Here is an 18,819-nt window from a genome sequence, read left to right as displayed (position 1 = left end):
TGGGATATTGTAGGTTCAGTCTCTAGCCATGTCAAGTGATAAAAGTTATTACATAATGGCATGATGTTACATACGGCTCTATACACCAGCATGTTTATAAGTAATCACTCATTAATAAGCATTTGAAAATATTTTGTTCTGCATTTTGCAGTGCTGTTAACTATTAACATCAGATTCTATACTTTAGATATTTCACATTTAGCAAGTGGCAAACAGCATGATGTAATGGAATAAGCAGAAAAACTGATGGACACAAAGACAATGAAAAATATCTAAGTTCTAATAATTTATTAAAGTTAACAGAAATTTTTATAAGTTGACAACAGTTTTATTCATAAAATTATAAATAAATATGGCATTTCATAATTTGATCTAAAATATTGGTTGAACATTTAAAGTACAATGTTTTTCAAATCTTTCCAAAAATATCAGAATATCTTAACTCTATGCTATTGATAAAATTTATATTACCAGTAAGTTGTTAGATTTCAGTATGATTTACAACAATAATTTTAAGTAAAATTTCATATTTCACTGTCATTGTCTTCTCAGATAAATTTGATTTTTTTAAAGAACTATGAAATGCCAGTGTACAGGTTTTCATTTCTTTTAAATTTTCATTTACTGTTCCAGTACTATTCTTCCTATGAAAATGTTTATTATTAACTTCTGTTCACATGTTAAAAGTTATGTTGTTGACTCAAGTTGATGGTGTTTCTCTTACTGATGAGTCCTGGAAACACTGTATGGGTAACAAAATTAAATTGGGACGAAACACACCTGACAACAGATGTTGATAAAAACAATCGGTTGCATTTATAACCAACTGAAGATTAAAATAAGAAAATATTATAACTTAAATCCAAAACATTTTTAAAACTTTGCATGTATTTTCAAATTTATCTGATTTTCAGGTGTGTCTAAGGCTGTTTTCATTCAAATGACATAGTTTAATAATTAGTTTAATAGTTAAATGTGCTATTGCCTCCCTATTCCCATAAAGGAGAGCATTGTGATGAAACAATGTTAAAATGCTCACTATTCCAATAATTAGTTAACCAATGATAGTAGATGGTTTTGTAGTTAACAAGAACTGCCACTCAGGGTCAGTTAAAAGAGAAATTATTAGAAATGACTTAATTACATAAGAAATTATCAAAAATACAAGGTGGTTTTTAAAGTAAACAGCTTAAAGGCCTACACCATATAAATTTCATACAAAAAAACCTCCTTTAACTTTATGCAACAAACTTTCCAAAAATAGAATGTTTATCAGTTGGTTAGAAAAGTACTACATATACTTTCAATGATGCACATGACTTTATACTGCACAAGCCAAAAAGGGAGTTAATCAATAAAACTGATTTAATATTTTCAGTAACATTTTCACCCATGCCAATCTTTGACACATAAATGCGATAATTAAAATTCGAAAACAAGAAATTAATGTGTCTTATGTTCCTAACAAACAATGTGGCAGCCACATTTAAATTTAATGTGAACAAAGATAATGTATTCAACAATGTATATCTATCGACTATATTGTTTTTTTTTTAAATAATTAAGCTTTTTCTTCTCACTCACCTTATTTTAATTTGGTTTAGTTTTATAAAGTGTTTTGGGGCAAATTACATATTCCAATCAATGTAGTCAACAAATGTTTGCAATTTTCAGCTGAATGGCTCAAGCAGTTTTAACCCTTATCATGCTGTACATGGTTGGTCCTACCTTTGTAACAAGTGTAGATCAGGATCAGCCTGCACATCTGTGCAGTCTGATCTTGATCTGCACTGTTCGCCATTCAGTCAGTATCTTTTTGGTTAGCACCCCTTTAACACTTAATAATACTGTTCAAATTGTAAAACGGACAAGTTCATTATAGAAATTTAGCAAGGGCCTAAGGGTTAAAGTTATATTAAATTATATAGCTAATTGTGTCCCCTGGGCACCCAAAAAAGTGTGACATTTACATGAAGGCTAGTTTTCAACAGTGTGTTTTTTTAATCAAGCTTTATTGTTACAGCTTTGATTTTTATGTAACTTAAAGTCTGCACATTTAAAGCAAAATACTTTTTTTTATAAACTTCATCTCATTCTTACCAATATGTCACATCTTGTGATGGAACCCTCTTCACAAAATGTAGTGAAAAAAAACAAAAACAATTTAAATGTTGAACACTAGTTTCATAACCCCATTACTTTTCTTGAGTCCAAATGTTTTCCTAAGATCTTAATCTTTTCAGCTTTGAAGACACAATATGACTTATTTTTGTTTAATAAATCAACTTTCTCAGAATCTTGATGAAAGTCTATACACACAAAAATGTCCCCTGTGCACCTTTTCAGTAGTTTAGTGTCAGATTTCTTATATTCTTTAAATAAAATGTTTTTTACATAGGCCCCCACTTCCACAGTATATCTTGCAGCTTGTTCCTTCCATATGGCAGATATATTGTATTCAAGAAGATACATCAGGAGGAGGTACATCAATCTGAAAAGAAATTGTTTTTTCTATGTTATATACAGTACACTATCACAAATTTTATTTTAGTTATGCATTTATGGAGCAAAATTTCCTTTTTTTTTTTGTTTTTTGTTTCGATATGATTCAATTTTGCCATAGTATTTCAGTCATGTAAAGGTGTTCAGTTAACCTAACAAGTGTTCCTGCATTCTTTACTAGAAATGACTTGTGCTCACAGACAACTTCCCATTGTAAATGAGTAAGAAATGTTGGACAAATTGAAAAATTTGTATTTCAAGTTAAGATTTTATGAATAAATTATACTTACCTGACATTACATTCAGGATTCCTTGTTTGGCCTACTTTTTAACCCGCTCGCAAAAACGGAAACACGTGTTTTTATCTCCCTTTGTTTACATTCCCACAATGCAATGCGCACCATGCGAGAGCACGAGATGTTGCCTCCATTATTTCAGTTTCCCTTTTTGGCGCTACAGTCACCATGGAAACTGAGTGGGGTAGGTGGGAGGGTAAACATATAATGTCAGGTAAGTATAATTTATTCATAAAATCTTAACTTGAAATACAAATTGAAAATTTTCAATTTTATTTCATAAATTTACTTACCTGACATTACATTCAGGATTCTTTATGATTTCAAAGCAGTTGTAATGGAGGTGGGTCTGTTTCCACATCTTCAATTTTTCTTCTTGAAAAACACTAAGATAATTTACACTTCTTACAGTTCAAGTATTATTATACTTCTTCACAATATTCTATATACAGATCAATTAATGTGTCCGCATCAAATAACAGTTCCACTTTAAACCAGTATGTACATTTAACTAATTAATGTAAAAATCCACTGTAATCCTGGCAACCCGCCGGAAACAATAAACCGGTAACTTGGTACAGTTACAAAAAGAACACTACTTTGTTCAAACATTTAAAAAATCTGTGTTAGTTGCCGCCAAATAATGTTTTATAAAGGTGGTCTCCCTTGACCAATCTGCCGATTGTAAAACCTGACTCACTGATGCACCCTTGAATAAAGCCCAAGATGGTCCCACACTTCTAGTCGAATGACCTTTGACCTTGACACTTTGATTCTTCTGTTTGTAAGCAAGTTAGACTGCGTCACAAATCCATCTAGATATGGTCTTAGAAGAAACTGGATTATGAGGTTTTTTAACAGAAAGAAAAAGTCTTGTTTCATCTTTGCCATCTTTATGTCTAAATTTCTCAGTTTTTTTGAGATAATATGCCACACATCTTTTTGGGTCTAGAAGCTTGTTGTCAGGAAATGAAGGTATAAAGATATGAGTAGGGGTATGACTTGCTCTGTCTTGCTTTGACAGTCCTTGTTGTACAAAAAACAAACCCTTACTTTGAACGTTGACACAGCCTTCTCCCAAGGTCATAGACTGAATATCGCTGCATCTTCGGAATGATGTGACGGCGACCAAAAAAAGTCTTCAGGGTCAGGAACTTCAATGGTGCATCCCTGAGGGGTTCAAATGGTGATCTTCGTAAGCAATCTAAAACAAAAGGCAAATCCCATTCAGGAACAAGTCGTTTAAGTGGTGGACGAGAATTGAAAACACCCCTTAGCAAACGTATAATTGTTGGATGTTGTCCAACTGCATGCCCATCTACAGACTGTAATACTGAAGAGAACATTGACCTATAACCTGAGACAGTTTTTTATGAACAACCTTGGTGAAATTTAAATGACAAGAAATCTGCACATTCAATCAAAGAAGCCGAATACGGATCAATCTGTTTCTCACCACACCAGCTACTAAACTGTTTGAATTTAGACTTGTAGTCTTTCTGCGTGCATGACCTTCAAGAGGCTGCAAAAGAGCTCTTGTCTGTTTAGAAAAGCCTTTTGCTTTTTGACATCTGTCGATATGAGCCATGCAGTCAAGTTTAGTACCTGGGGGTTTGAATGAACTATTCGACCGTTTGCTTGAGACAACAGATTCGCATGTACTGGTAACTCTACTGGGCAAGCTATGAGTAGTGGTAACAGACTGGGATACCAATGTTGTCTCGGCCAGTGTGGTACTATTAACAACAGAGTGCAACTGAACTGAAGCATGTGACTCAGAACTTTGGGTATCAATTGTATTGGTGGAAATGCATAAGCATACATGTTCTGCCATACAATGGACAGGGCATCCACTGCAAAGGCCTTCGGGTGGGGAACCCATGAACAAAACAGGGGTGTATGTTTGTTGTTGAATGTCGCAAACAGATCTATTAATGGGCGACCCCAAAAGTGAAATAAACTGTTCACCACTGTCTTGTTCAGGGACCACTCGGTTTCCTTCAGGCAATGTCGACTCAAAGTATCTGCTAAGACATTGCGTGCACCTGCCACAAATGCAGCTTTCAGAGAGATCTGATTTGATATGGCCATACACCACAGTTTCCAAGCCTGTCAACAAAGATGGACTGACTTGGTCCCGCCCTGCTTGTTGATATACTGGATGACTGTTGTGTTGTCTGACCTTATCAAACAGACTTTCCTTTCAGGTGAGGCAGAAAATGTTTCACTGTTAAATACACAGCTTCCATCTCCAACAATTGATATGTTGGAGTTTCTGTAAATTTGACCACACGCCTTGCACAGTAAGGTTGTTCATATGGCCACCCCAACCCCACGACGAAGAGGCATCTGGTTATGATCGTACTGTAACAGACTCGTTGAAAAGAGCGACCCCTCTGAATGTTTGCTTCCTGTAACCACCAGTTCAAATGTTTTACTAGGACTGGAGAAACAGGAAGTTGGACAGTTAGTTCCATTCTGGAGGGACTCCAATTTTTGGAGCATATGAAGTTGGATTGGCCTCATGAACAACCTTGCATTGGGTATTAATTCTAGGCAAGATGCTATTTTCCCCAAGAGAACTAGAAAATCCCAAGCTGTGCTGTGTCCTTGTAAAATTCTCTTCACAGCTACTTTTATACCACTTATTCTTTCTGGAGTTGGAAATACCAACCCTTCTTTTAACTGAAAAAGACTGCCTATGTAAGTGATCTGTTGAACTGGTTCTAGAATTGATTTCTTTTTGTTTATTATGAAACCTAGTCGAAATAGAAGATGGAGCAAAATCTGACGGTCTTTTATCAGATTTGGTCTCATTTGATTTAGAGCTAACCAGTCGTCGAAGTACGTTGCTAACCGAATGCTTTGTTTCCTCAAATGAGCTGCTACCACGGCTATTATTTTGCAAAACACTCGTGGTGCTGAAGTTGGCCCGAAGCATAGAGCCTTGAACTGTTAAACTTTTGACTGGTAGCAAAACCGGAGAAATTTGCGATGAGCTTTGAATATTGGAATGTGGAAGTAAGCATCGGACAAATCTAGATTTATGCTCCAATCCCCTACTTCGACGAGATTTAGAACCTTTTTCAAAGTATCCATTTTGAAATGTTATTTCTTGAGATACATGTTGAGGGGTTTTAGATTTATTACTGGTCTTAGACTTCCATTCTTTTTTGGTACTAGAAACAGAGTACTGTAAAAACCTGTTTTGTGATTCTGGGTTACAAGTTCGATTGCCATTTTGTTTTAAAAGTTCTTGAATTTCTGTTCGAAAAATATGACGATGTTTTGGTACTACTTTTGTTGTTTTTATTCCTAAAAAAGGAGGTTTCTGTAAAAACTCTAGCTTGTAACCCTCTTTTATCACATCTAAGACCCATCTGTCTCGAGTTATTTTTTGCCATTCTGTTAGAAAATGAGTAAGTCTTCCCCAACAGGTATCTCTGGAAACTTGCTAATATATTTACCGAGTCACTGTCTCCCAGTTTTCCCCTGTCCTCTTCCCGAGGAAAGAAAGCTTACTGCGGAAAGTGTCTCTCGTGGTTCCTTTTGAATAGGACGACTGTCTGCTCTGGTATCTATTAGACTGTGGTACTCTGGGGATACGAAAATTCCCTGGCTGCCAAGATGAAGCTGGTTTAGGAGAAGAAGACCTCCCTACATGGCTATACTTGCCCTTTTTAGCAAATGAACTTGAACTTGACATATTCATGTCAAATTTCCTCTTTCGTTGTATATCAGGTACCAAATCTTCTAGCTGCTTTTTCTTCTCTTTTCTGTTTTTCAACAAAAAACATCGAGATCTCCACCAAAGACGCCCATCACCTCGCAAAGCAAATTTCTAAAATCCCTGCACTACTAAGGTCATACAAGCAGTATCTGACATAGCGAGAGACCTCCTGATAATATGATGCAGTGCAGCTGTTCTACCGAGCTGTTCTAACCCTTTTGTTGACATTGCAAAAACATCGTTGATCTGTTTTACTGCAGATGATTTGTCGAATTGCTCAACTGTACTAGTTCTAACAGATTTCCTAAGCTCTGCGAATGTACATTTGAATCACCTTCCAAGACGAGCGGCATGTTGACCCTTATAGGCAATACGCTCACAGATTTACAGGGCTGAGTAAAAAGGCCTTTGACTTTGTGTTTAGAAAAAGCAGCTTCATTACCAGTCTTTTGATAAGGCAATTCTCCACAAATGGGCCAAGTGGTGGGACCTGCAAAAAAGTCTCTGTAGACTCGTCAGTTGGGGAAAATGTCAAGAGTGTCCTCAGAAAAAGCAGTCAAAAGATTTGGAGAATTACACCTGTAAGTAGCCTCAAGAACTTCCTTCTGGGAGTCATCAAATTTTAAAACCCTGTGGCTTTGGTTTTGACTTCACTTTTGCATCTTCCCGAAAGTGTCAAACAAGCATTTTTTTGTTTCACCACTCAAATTATCATCATTAGAGTCAGAAATTTCACCATCAGAAAATTACTGTTAGAATGCAAGGACAAAACGTCCTCCCTCAAATCTTGACCTTCAGAGTCACTATTTTCGGATAAAGACAACGACGGACCACGTGTTGCTGACTTTTTTGACGTGGCAGAATTTACATCCAATTGGGGCAAAAACCCCGTTCAATTTTTCATCTAACTGGTTAAATTTCTTTTCCAGAGTCTTATATTTGATTTAGACTTAGAATGCTTCTTTGGGGCTGTCCCCGCATGAGAATGCACTGACAACGCAGATGACTGCGAGTGCGTGGTCGAAAATTCTGAGTCCGAATCAGAAAGTTTTTCTACACTAATTTCGTCTTTCTCTTCTACGGCAGGTATTCTGGCCTCTGGCTGTTCACTATCCGATTCCATACCTACCAACAAACACCGCGAGCGAATTGTAGAAACTTGTAAATTAGCTACAATGTTGACTGTAGCGCCGAAAACAAGAAACTGAAATAATGGAGGCAACATCTCGTGCTCTCGCATGGTGCGCATTGCATTGTGGGAATGTAAACAAAGGGAGATAATAACACGTGTTTCCGTTTTTGCGAGCGGGTTAGAAAGTAGGCCAAACAAGGAATCCTGAATGTAATATCACGTAAGTAAATTTATGAAATAAAATGACTTCAGACATGTTCTTCTCTCAAACTGCATGCATAGCCAAAGGATGAAACTTACAACTTTTCTTGATTCATAGTCTAGTGCTTTATATTCTGAGCTAGGCATGCAAATTATCGTAAGTGAAAGTTTCAAACCAAAACCAATACTTGGTCAAACTCAGACAGATCCATTTCAAATGTTTGTAAATGAAGTGCCTCCATTCAGGGTATCAATTTGGTTTCTGTATATTTTGCAAGCATGATTTTATTTATTGTTCTCCTTTATTTCCTTTTGAGTAAAATTAAAATCTAGCATGGTTTGAATTATAATAGAGTTTGCAAATTTAGGAAACATTGAGACTAACTTAGTCAATACATACTATACTTGAAATCACAGGCCAGACACCAGTACACCTACTGCCATCAGTTCCATCAGTGTTTTTAAACGTTGGTGAATGGTCCTAGAACAATTCAGAATGGATTATCCACTGTCATTAGCATCTTTTGAATCAGCACATAGCTCAAGCCTGACCTCTGTATAAGCTGAGGATCTTCATCAGCAGGCTGTGACCTGATATAAATTATATAAAATTGCTCTGTAACCAGGTTTAAATATACCTTATTCCATTTATAAGAAGGAATATCAATCTTTAGATTACACATTGTCAAAGATTTTGATAATATAGAAAATCTTAAACACTAAGTCTGAGCCTTAGGTATACAAGATGAATGGTTATTGGGTGTATGTACATAAGCTTATAATTATTAGCTACATAATTATTATATCTACAAGAATCTTAATAAAATTGTGTGTGGGTATGTATTATATAAACCACATATAAAATATATAAACATATAAAATTAAATAGCATACTCTGAAACATATGCATTGACAATGAACATTTAAAACCATTATCAAAATCTGTGACATTTCAGGGATGCCTTACAATTGAAATAGCTTTTTCTTTCATAATGATTTTCAAAAAAACAACAACATATTTTAGCATTTTATTGAGGAATTTCATATTATGTCTCTATTTAGATCTACAATATACAGAAGTGTACAGAAAAAGAAGGAAAAGCTTTAATATACAAATATATGTTCTACTGATTGGAAATTTCTCATCATAAAATGCTATTATACTGTCATACAGATTTTCAAACGTCTGTTTCAAAAATATATTTTGTTACCATGCTTGTGTCAAAAATAGTTTTTATATAGTCCTGTCTCAAGTTATGATATATTACAAACCTGCAACATTTAAAAACAGGAATAAGCTAGGCCTATATATGACACCTGTTGTTTGCATCTCAAGTGAGACTAATGTTTATACTATTGTCTAACATAACATATTGGTTATTCAGAAGTCGGGGGGGGGGGGGGGGTGAAAGTGCTGGAAAAAGCTTCAGTAAGCATTAATCTGCTTTCAGCTTAATCCTTTTAATTTTTGTTGTGTTCAATATTTTTTCATGTAGCTGTATATAGACGAATAAAATATGTTTAAACCAAAGTGCTGCCAAAATGTAATTAAAAAAAAAATGGAACACATTTCAAACTGAAAGTGAAAGTAGAAAATTAATGAAAAGTAGAACTAGGATCATGTAAAGCCTTTTCTCGAGACCCCCTCATGTAAATTTTCATAAATGGAAATTATACCTGACAGACCAATAATATTCATAGCACATATAAACAAGTAACAGGTACTTTCTATAAAGGTCACCTTGTTTGGTTATACTTTGTATTTTGTCTTAAACACATGTACCTCTAACTGTCCACATTCTACCTTGTAGAAATGTCAATCTTTTTTTTCAAACACATTTTTTCTCTAAATTTGTTTTTGTTGTGTGTCTAACATACTTATCTTGGTACTATGGTTAATGAAATATAATTAACTTTTATATTTTTTGAAGTGTTGCATTTTTTTTTCATTTTGACAGTTCTACCTACTTTCACTTTCATTTTGCATTTTCAAAACAATGTACATGGTTTGCAGCACTTTCAACTCACAGAGTACCTGGCGAAATACGTTAGACACAGAATTAATTTGTAATCATGACAGAAATGACAAAATGCTTTTGAAAAAGAAGCTTGATATCTCCTACAAAATAGAATGTGAGTATTGTGAACAAATTGTGTTGTTCAAAGTTTTAAATGCCTACAGTAGAGAATGCATAGCTATGTATGTCCCTGCAGTCATTGATATGAACACACTAATTGCAGTAATTAATATCTGGATTCCCATAAACATATGCCCGATAACATAAAATTGTCACACGTAGTGTAACAACATATGGCTGTGTTTACCTAATCCCATATTTGGTAAAGAAAACACATGCAATATGACGTAGTACCCTCGACTGTGTGTTTGATTGGTTCAAAAGTGACAGTTTTGAGGCTGATTAATTATAATATTGAAAATACACTGCCATACCTTTGTACAAACATACAATTTGGATATATCCCGAAACTGTACATGTTGTTTATGAACATTTCTCAACGCTTCATTTCGTCTCAATAAATGAATAAATCCACTGCCCCCAACTATGCACTCGTGTTCGTGGGAAAGTTCACGCGGCTCCTTGGATGTTTGGCCGCTTATGTCTTAAAAAATTACGGCTCAGCTGAGAAAAATCTCAAGACTTGAGAAAAAGTTTAGCGAAAGCCAACTTGAGAAATTTCTCAGCTGAGACAATTCTCAGACTATTCTGAGAAAATCTTGAGCTGAGAATTTTCTCACTTTGAGAACGTTAGTGAAAGCGGGGCCAGAAAGCAAAACACAAATGACGTCATTTTAACGACGTCATCGTCATTATGGTCCCTGGTATTCATAACGCTCGGTATACAATTTGACTTCAATCGCGACGGAGGACCTGAACTATTTCGGCAAAAACAGTGAAAAATAAAAATGATAATCTACTGTTTCAAAACTGTGGATTATCACTTATATAAGAACTCCCCCATGTTTTAAGAAAGAGATATGGTATTTATGCGAGATATGTACGACCATAAAATGTCGTTTTGTTTTTTTTAAGTTTAAAGATGACCAATTTAGTTAATAGATCTACCCACACTCATTTAACCTTGAGTCAAAACCTACAAACTGACCCAATATGCGGAATGACCTTGCTCTCCATATGAACATCACCTTCAAAATTAAAACCTCTGAAAAACACGTCTTGCTTAACCAGATTTTACCGCTTCGTCTACAGTGACCCGATTAAGTTCATACAAAATGCATTAAAATTACAAATACGGATTTTATGATGAATTATAATAGATACAACGGCTACTGCCATGAACGTTATGCTTGCTTTGCTGAAAAAAAAAAAAAAAAAAAAAAAAAAAAAAAAAAAAAATATATATATATATATATATATATATATATATATATATATATATATATATATAGGGAAGACCGGGGCTAGTGCGGCCCCATTTTAGAAAAAGCACAATCTATAAATGGTTTATATAGCCAGATCTCTGAAAATGTATATTTAAGTAAAATATGATGGGACTGTACTACTCCCCCTATTCCTTATAGTGTTTCTTTATCTCCATAAGGGTAATTTCTGTTCAAAGTGATCAGGTCAAGGTGACCGAACTTGCCCCGTGAAGGGGCAAGTTTGGCCACCCCACGGGGCAAGTTCGGCTTGTCGAGACTTTATTATGCAATGTTAGTATATCACGGAACCAATATGTAGATTGACAAATTAAAACATATTTATAACTCTAACACCTATAGTTTTATTACGTTGAACAACAGCTTGTGTGTTTATATTAACATTAAACATGAACTTGAACATTGAACTTGAACAGTTAACTTTTCCTGAATCCACAAGTCTAGAAACCCTGAACGTAAAAAAAAACTCTCTCAGTATATCTTCTTTTCATTTTGCTCTTATCTGTATCAGAATCACAGTTATGCATGTTGTGTCTGCATATTCTACATGTGCCCATATTTTAAACAAGAAGCTGCGTTCAATAAACGCTTGATGCCCCCGGCATCTTGTCGATACAAATCAACCTAAGTCCACAACGAGGTCAAGTTCAAGGTCAAACTGAGGTCAGGTGATGTCTGAAGACGAGGAATAGTTACAGGGTACATCTGCATTAGTATCAAGTCATTCTAGTAAGGGGTATTGATGCTAGACGAAACGGTCCCACTTAGTTAACCAAGAGATGGCCCATATAAAGCAACCTAAGTTCAAAATGAGGAAAAGATCAAGGTCAAACTGAGGTCAGGTGATGTCTGAAGATGAGAAATGGTCACATGTTACATCTACATTCGTATCAAGTTATTCTAGTAAGGGATATTGATGCTAGACGAAACGGTCCCATTTGGTTAGCCACGTACGGACGGACTGACGGACGAACAAACGGACGGACGGACAGGACAATCACTATATGCCTTCTGCATCAGTAGATGCCGGGGGCATAAAAACAGTGCACTCGATCCATTATTCGCTAGGTCTACTGCTAGCCCAACTCTCACGACATACTAAGCAAAAAATATCCGTCACAACTCTGAGTTTCCTTTTTGTTTTCTGTTCGATTTACTCCTTGAATTGATTTTGGTTTTTCTTGATTTCTATTGGTTTATTAGATTTCGGTAGCCCTTTGTCTGTTTCGTTGTTTTGTGTGACTTGCTTTGTGTAGTCTTCCACTTGTCTGGGTCTTTGATACCCGAATTTCATATTTGATGTAGCTTTATCCGGCTCGGGTGACTTGTCGATTTTTTTTCACATAATCTTGTAGGGTTGAGCGTGGTACAAAAAACAGTTGACTTGTTTTCTTGTATCCAGCAGAAGTACTGTTGTAGTGATCTAACGCTTTTCTCAAAACGTCTTCTGATGTGGTGTCGCTACTTTTCTTCTTGTACGTACGCACCATGGTTAATTCTGAAATAAATAAGTAAAAAAAGCTGTATTATCAGTTTAATTATAATTGCATGTAGATCTATAGTTGCAACTGTTTCAAGACTAAAACTAAACAGCATTTCTCAAATGAAAATCTAACCCATGCACGACTATAATTCTACTAGACGTTAAAACTTGATAATGAAAATCTTAATATAAATGCCAGACATTATTTCAACTTGCTAGATCTGCATGTGAACAAATGCTTTATTGTAATAAATAAATGAGGAATAAAACAATAACCATTAGTAAAATAGGCCGGCCAATAGATTGTTAGTGCGAGGCAAGTCCGGCTATAGGCCGAACGTGCCCCTTCTCAAAAGGCCGAACTAGCCCCAGACAGCATTTACGAAATGTTCACGTGGCACCTCCTTGCATGGTGCAGAAAAATGAAATGTGGATGGTTTTATATTAAAGCCCAGTAACCTATGATAAAACATATATAAAAGTTAAATCTGAATCTTAGCAGTTCTCAAGAAAAGTAAAAACTAAAATAGATGTGTAAATTTTACTCACCAATTGAAAAAATGAAGTTTCGGTTCCAAAACGACATAAACCGTCACACGGCGGCCATTTTTGTAATTACGTTGATAAAAGCTTCACAAGTGACGTCACAATATTGATGACAGCTTTTTATCTTGGTTCACGCGCTATATATAATTATATGCCGAACATGCCCCGGGGCCGAACTAACACTGCTGAAAAATGCATCGTGCACATTTCTATAGTGTCGTCATTCTTATGCTAGTACACAGTGTTGCTATGTTGCTTCTGCCTCTGAAAGGAAAATAATAAGAACAAAGTAATTATAAAAATCATATAGCGTTATAAATTCGCTTTATGTTCAGTAGGTCATAAACTCTTATGAAGTTGAACGAATGTAATCTATTTTTGTATCATGTATTAATATTTTATTTTCTGCGTGCTTTGTTACAATTGAGAAATTTTCTATTGATTGTGAAAAAAATAGATGTAGGACTGGTCGGTATATTATAACAGACCTTTAAACCTTAGCCTGCTAAATTTCTAAAATGGACTTGACCATCATTCAATTTGGGCAATACCATTTATTATTCGAAGGGATGTTCACTGAAAATTTACTGACAGATGTGCAGGCTAACCTTGGTCTACACTGGTCGCAAATGCAGAATCACTTGCCGCCAACAGGCTAAAGGTTTAAAGGCTTATAATGCCTTTCTTTGATATCTTTTTGTTATTAAAACATGACATGTGTCTATTTCTTGCTAAATATTATTTTCGGTATATTTGCCAAAGGTTTGAATTCTGGTATAAACTTAATAGAAATTATTACTGAGTCCACAGTTTATCTCTGTGATTCTAACTGTATAAATTCATGTGTAATATTGAATGTAGAAATTTTCTAAGTAAATAATCATGCATAAAATAAATTTGGATACCTGCTTTATCTTTTTTTAACATAAAATCTAAATACATGTACGAAGAAACTAAAGCCATCAGTAAGTTGGATCAGTAGCATATACGATATAATTTTAAAAGCGCACCACAGAATAATTGTGATTGAAATTATACATGATCACACGAAAATAATGAGAAATACAAGTTTTAGTTACAGATATACAGTACTTGATATATTGAGTTGATTTTGGACCACACTTTGTTTCTTTCGTGTAAGATAGTCTATGTTTTTAAAACTATACTGACAGAGTTTGCAGATGAAATTGTCACAGAAAACATATTAACTCACGGATGGCTTAAATTACCCACCTGTCATCTTAAAGTATAGTTGTATTTATACCAGTATTATCAGAATGATTTTCACAAAGTTCATGTGGGAGGGAAAAATAGGTCACTAAGTTGTGGCGTGTCTTTAAAACAATTTAAGAAGTTAAAGACCCACCACAACCGCTAGGGTGACCTATTTTTCCTCTACAATAATTTCGGGAAAATATTTCTGATAATACCGGTATAATACAGCTATATTACAAGATGACAGGTGGACAGTTTAGGCCCTCCTTAAAATTACTGTATTTTCACAACTTTATCAGCAATCGTTTTCAGTCAATATCTTTTCAGTATAGTTTTAAAAACAACGATAAATAACTATTTAACACTGTAGAAACAAAGTGTGGTCTAAACTTAACTTAATACATAAAATACTGTGCATACTGCTACATTCATTCAAAAAATATTTAGACATTAAACACATTGCCTTAGCCTAATATATGTCAGTGATAATTTTAATCTAAGTACTTTAATTTGTCTTCTTTTTTCACGCAAAGCATGTATAATTACCATCACGGAAATACAAAAGAATACAGTCATTCTGTAGCGCGTCTTTAAAAGGTTTGTCAGCCGATTATACCTTGTATTTTACATATATTAACGCAAAACCGTAATAGAACAAAGTTTCCCAGTACAGCGGTTCTTGGTGTATTTATTCACTTTTCAGTTACAGGTGGATGGCTTCATTTGTTATGCATTAAATTGTATCCTGTCATAAAAATGTACTGAATATTTAATTCTTACATGTTTAAAACACTGTTAAAATGTTTGATGATCGCACCATTAAAAGTATACAGTCGTTAAATTCATTCTTCGCTCTATATATATTTCAATTTATCATCGACTATTCATTTAGATGTAAGTTGTAATTTGTCTTGTGAGAGAGGCATTCTGAAATAATTTAGACTGTCTGTATGAAATATAGAAAACCCCTGTATTTAAGTGTATTGCTTACACCGGTTCTTCACACAGAAACGCACATTTCCATTTGGATTATGACCTGAAAGCCGCAGAGTGGTCTGCCGTTGGTGCACTATGAAGACAGTACGTGATTCGCTGCTCTACGAAGGGCGCTTTCGCGAATTGTAGCGACGCCCATCGAGCATTTTCTTCAGCAAAGAAAGAGAAAAAAATCACACGGACTTAGGTCTTGCGGACATGGAGGGTGCGGCAATTGCTTGACCTACTGGTCCTGTAAATACTGCTGTACAATATTGCTCTTATGTTTTCGAACTAATTTCAGAACCTTGTCCCTGTAAAACTTTCCAGTAATAGATCGGCTGGAGTATTGCAAAACAGGGCCTTTAGAATTGAAGAAAATCGTGCAAAGAACCCGTTTGTAACTTTGAGTTCTTTCTGAAATACCTGGTCGTTCTAGCCCTTTCCTCAACCTTGTTGTTTATCTGCCTTTGAGGTTCGAACTGACATACCCATATCTCATTCCCTCTGAGAAGTTCATTAAATCTCCTTTTATTTGCATTTTAATATATGTTAGAAGTTTCTTTTGCAACATTGTACCCTTTTTGCTCTTTCGCTAAAATATGTGGTACCCATCTTGCACACACCGATAATTTCAAGTGCTAAGTCAAGAATTTCATGAATGCTTCTCGATGAAATGATCACTGATGCAGCTAGTTTGGAAACTGTATATCTCGAGTCTTCTGCTACAATGGCTGTTACAACAGCAATGTAAAAAGAGGATGCTGATGTTTTAGGGCGCTCTACATGAAGTAGGTCTTGAACTTCAGATTCTAATCCCCCTATAAAAAGTGGCTTGGCTTTTGACAGTAGATAGTTTTAAATTCTTGCAGAATCTGATTGTGTTATATATTCAGAGAACAACGCATTTTGGCTACTCTGGGCCTCCTTGCTTCGGATAAAATAACACCGCACCGGTGTGTATGAGTGTGGTGTGTTAAAACACATGTTACTTAGCTAAAACATAACCAGTTGTGTTGATTTTTCAAAAGTCCATGGCTTTTGAACACGTCCATGGAAAAAAATGTGCTTGTATCTGTAATAGTTCGTAAATTCAAGTTATTGTAGGCCACAACACTTTGAGAACAATGCAGTTTTTATTTTAACACAATTTCACCATTCCTAGGAGAACGTGATATATATCTGTACATTTACATCAAAAATTCAATACAACATTGACAACAAAATTCAAAAGATTTATATACATTTCTATTTAAATATGCATGACTTGACTTTTAACTGTTGATTTCAGCGAAAAATTACCATATACAGTAAAACTCCGATACAGCAAACTCGGATAAAGCGAAAACTTGCATACAAAGAACAAATGTACGTTTCCGATTTTTTACCTTCTTCATTTCATTTAAAGATTTACGGATGCAGTGAACTTTGTTATACCGAAAACTCATTTGGCTGGAACAAATTTCGTAGTACTTTTAGTTCCCGAACCCACTATCCCTAGGTTTCGTAGTCAGACAGGACAGTGCAGAAAATACAAAATAAAGATTTGATTGGACATATATATATATATTGTTAATCAAGCTTCACGGGAAACATCTCTGCAGAAGCATCTATAGTTGGAAACGGAAATATACGATTTCAAACCAGTTTTTCAGTTATCAAACTGTCAGTTATCTGCCATTTTGTTCTTGTGTGTTGGCACGTTGGCACCCTTTAAACGAACGACAATTTTGTGCTATTTGTTGTATCGGCGCGTTTAATTGTTGCTAAGACGTGTCGACATACGCTCCAACTTGCCAGAATAGAATGGCAGAAATCAGCCACAATACTTACACTACATAAAACGAAAACGTTTATGCTAACATCCATATATAATCAATTGTAAATTTATGTGAATACAACGAACCTCTGTCAGGACATTTCTTATGTCCCTGTGAGTTAGTTATATATGTGTGTAAAAATGTACATGATTGTAATGGTAGCTAGTTTATTAAGGAGATGCATCAATTGCTAAATAATAATGGTCGTCGACTTCGAATCTCTTCATCATCACACTGTGGATTCGAAACTCTGAAGGGCTCGGAGGAAAACGTCCAGCTATAGCGTCCAATGTCCGCCCTAATAATACCTAAGTGCCCGAAGGAGAACTTAGTGTCTCTCCTTACCATAAAAACACAGAAATTGACAATATAACATAAAATGTCGGCGTGGCTTTAAATTAAAAAATAACCTTACAAAACAGAACAAAAGTTTGTTACAGAAGCATGATTATGTCTTTATTGGAATGTCGTATCACATATATCAGTTCAAAGTTGACATGGTACTTTTATGAAATATTAATTAAGCCAATACGTCAAATGCAAAAGAACCTTTAATGTTCAATGGGAAGGTTGTTCTTTTGTTTGTACTGCCGTAACTTATTTTTAGATGGTGACTTTTGCATTGTACATATTGAGTTTAACAAATAACTTGAATTTGATATACGACGCTATATAGCCCTATTCCATTTAATACCACAGTCACACATACGGCGCGGATAGCTACGTTTAGCTACGGATAGAAACGTAGTAATCCGTATCGATCCGTACCTGATTGATACGGGCTACTACTTTAAGGTACGGTTCAGGTACGGATCGATACGGATTACTACGTTTCTATCTGTGGCCTGTAGCTATCCGCGCCGTATGTGTGACTGGGGTATTAAATGGAGTAGGGCTACTGACGAATGGATAAGTTTGGTGTTATATCATCTGGTACTTTTGGATCATGGAAAACATATTTTACTATAACATATTTCCGCTTAAGCCGGTCCTAGGGGAGTGAGGGCATTACACACTCAATGAACCAAGTCTGCTATTATTTTTCTTAGTTGATTTCTATGCTTCCGCACTATCTTCTTACAGATTTTACGTTACAATCTTGATATGAGAGACTGCCATTAGAGATAGAATTTCCCTCTTCATGTAACACAGAAACTTCGTTCTGAATAAATAATGTATTTAGCGGCGAAACATGTTAACGTCTCAAATTTTACTTTTCTCTGTTCAAAAGTTGATAATATCGTAAGATCTGACAAACCCTCTTAACAGTGAGATCAAATATTTAAGACACAAGTCAAATTATATTTGGAACATTGGAAAGCGCCTGAGCTTATCATAAGCCTCTATCACAACCCTAAAATTTTGTATTACAAAGTCTACAAAAACGTGTTTATTATCAAGAGTATTTGTTTTACATCCTCTCCATATATCGTTTAAAACATCTGACGCTCTATTAGAAATGACGAAAAAGATTTTAATCTTTTTGTGCATAATTAAA

At 35.2% G+C, this 18,819-nt stretch overlaps 1 long non-coding RNA gene across 1 annotated transcript; it reads right to left on the bottom strand.

Annotated features, from left to right (window-relative positions):
- Positions 1-1,149: 1,149 nt before the first annotated feature.
- On the bottom strand, positions 1,150-10,650 carry LOC123551079 (uncharacterized). The gene is made up of 3 exons (XR_008371640.1): positions 10,314-10,650; positions 8,262-8,452; positions 1,150-2,491 (listed from the first exon to the last, which is right to left on the bottom strand). It is a non-coding gene; the product is annotated as an uncharacterized LOC123551079 (long non-coding RNA).
- Between the last annotated feature and the right edge of the window lie 8,169 nt (positions 10,651-18,819).

The sequence above is a fragment of the Mercenaria mercenaria genome, chromosome 7 (assembly GCF_021730395.1).
Source record: "Mercenaria mercenaria strain notata chromosome 7, MADL_Memer_1, whole genome shotgun sequence".
Taxonomy (NCBI): domain Eukaryota; kingdom Metazoa; phylum Mollusca; class Bivalvia; order Venerida; family Veneridae; genus Mercenaria; species Mercenaria mercenaria.
Note: the sequence above shows the minus strand (reverse complement) of the source record. Positions and strands in the feature narration are given on the sequence as shown.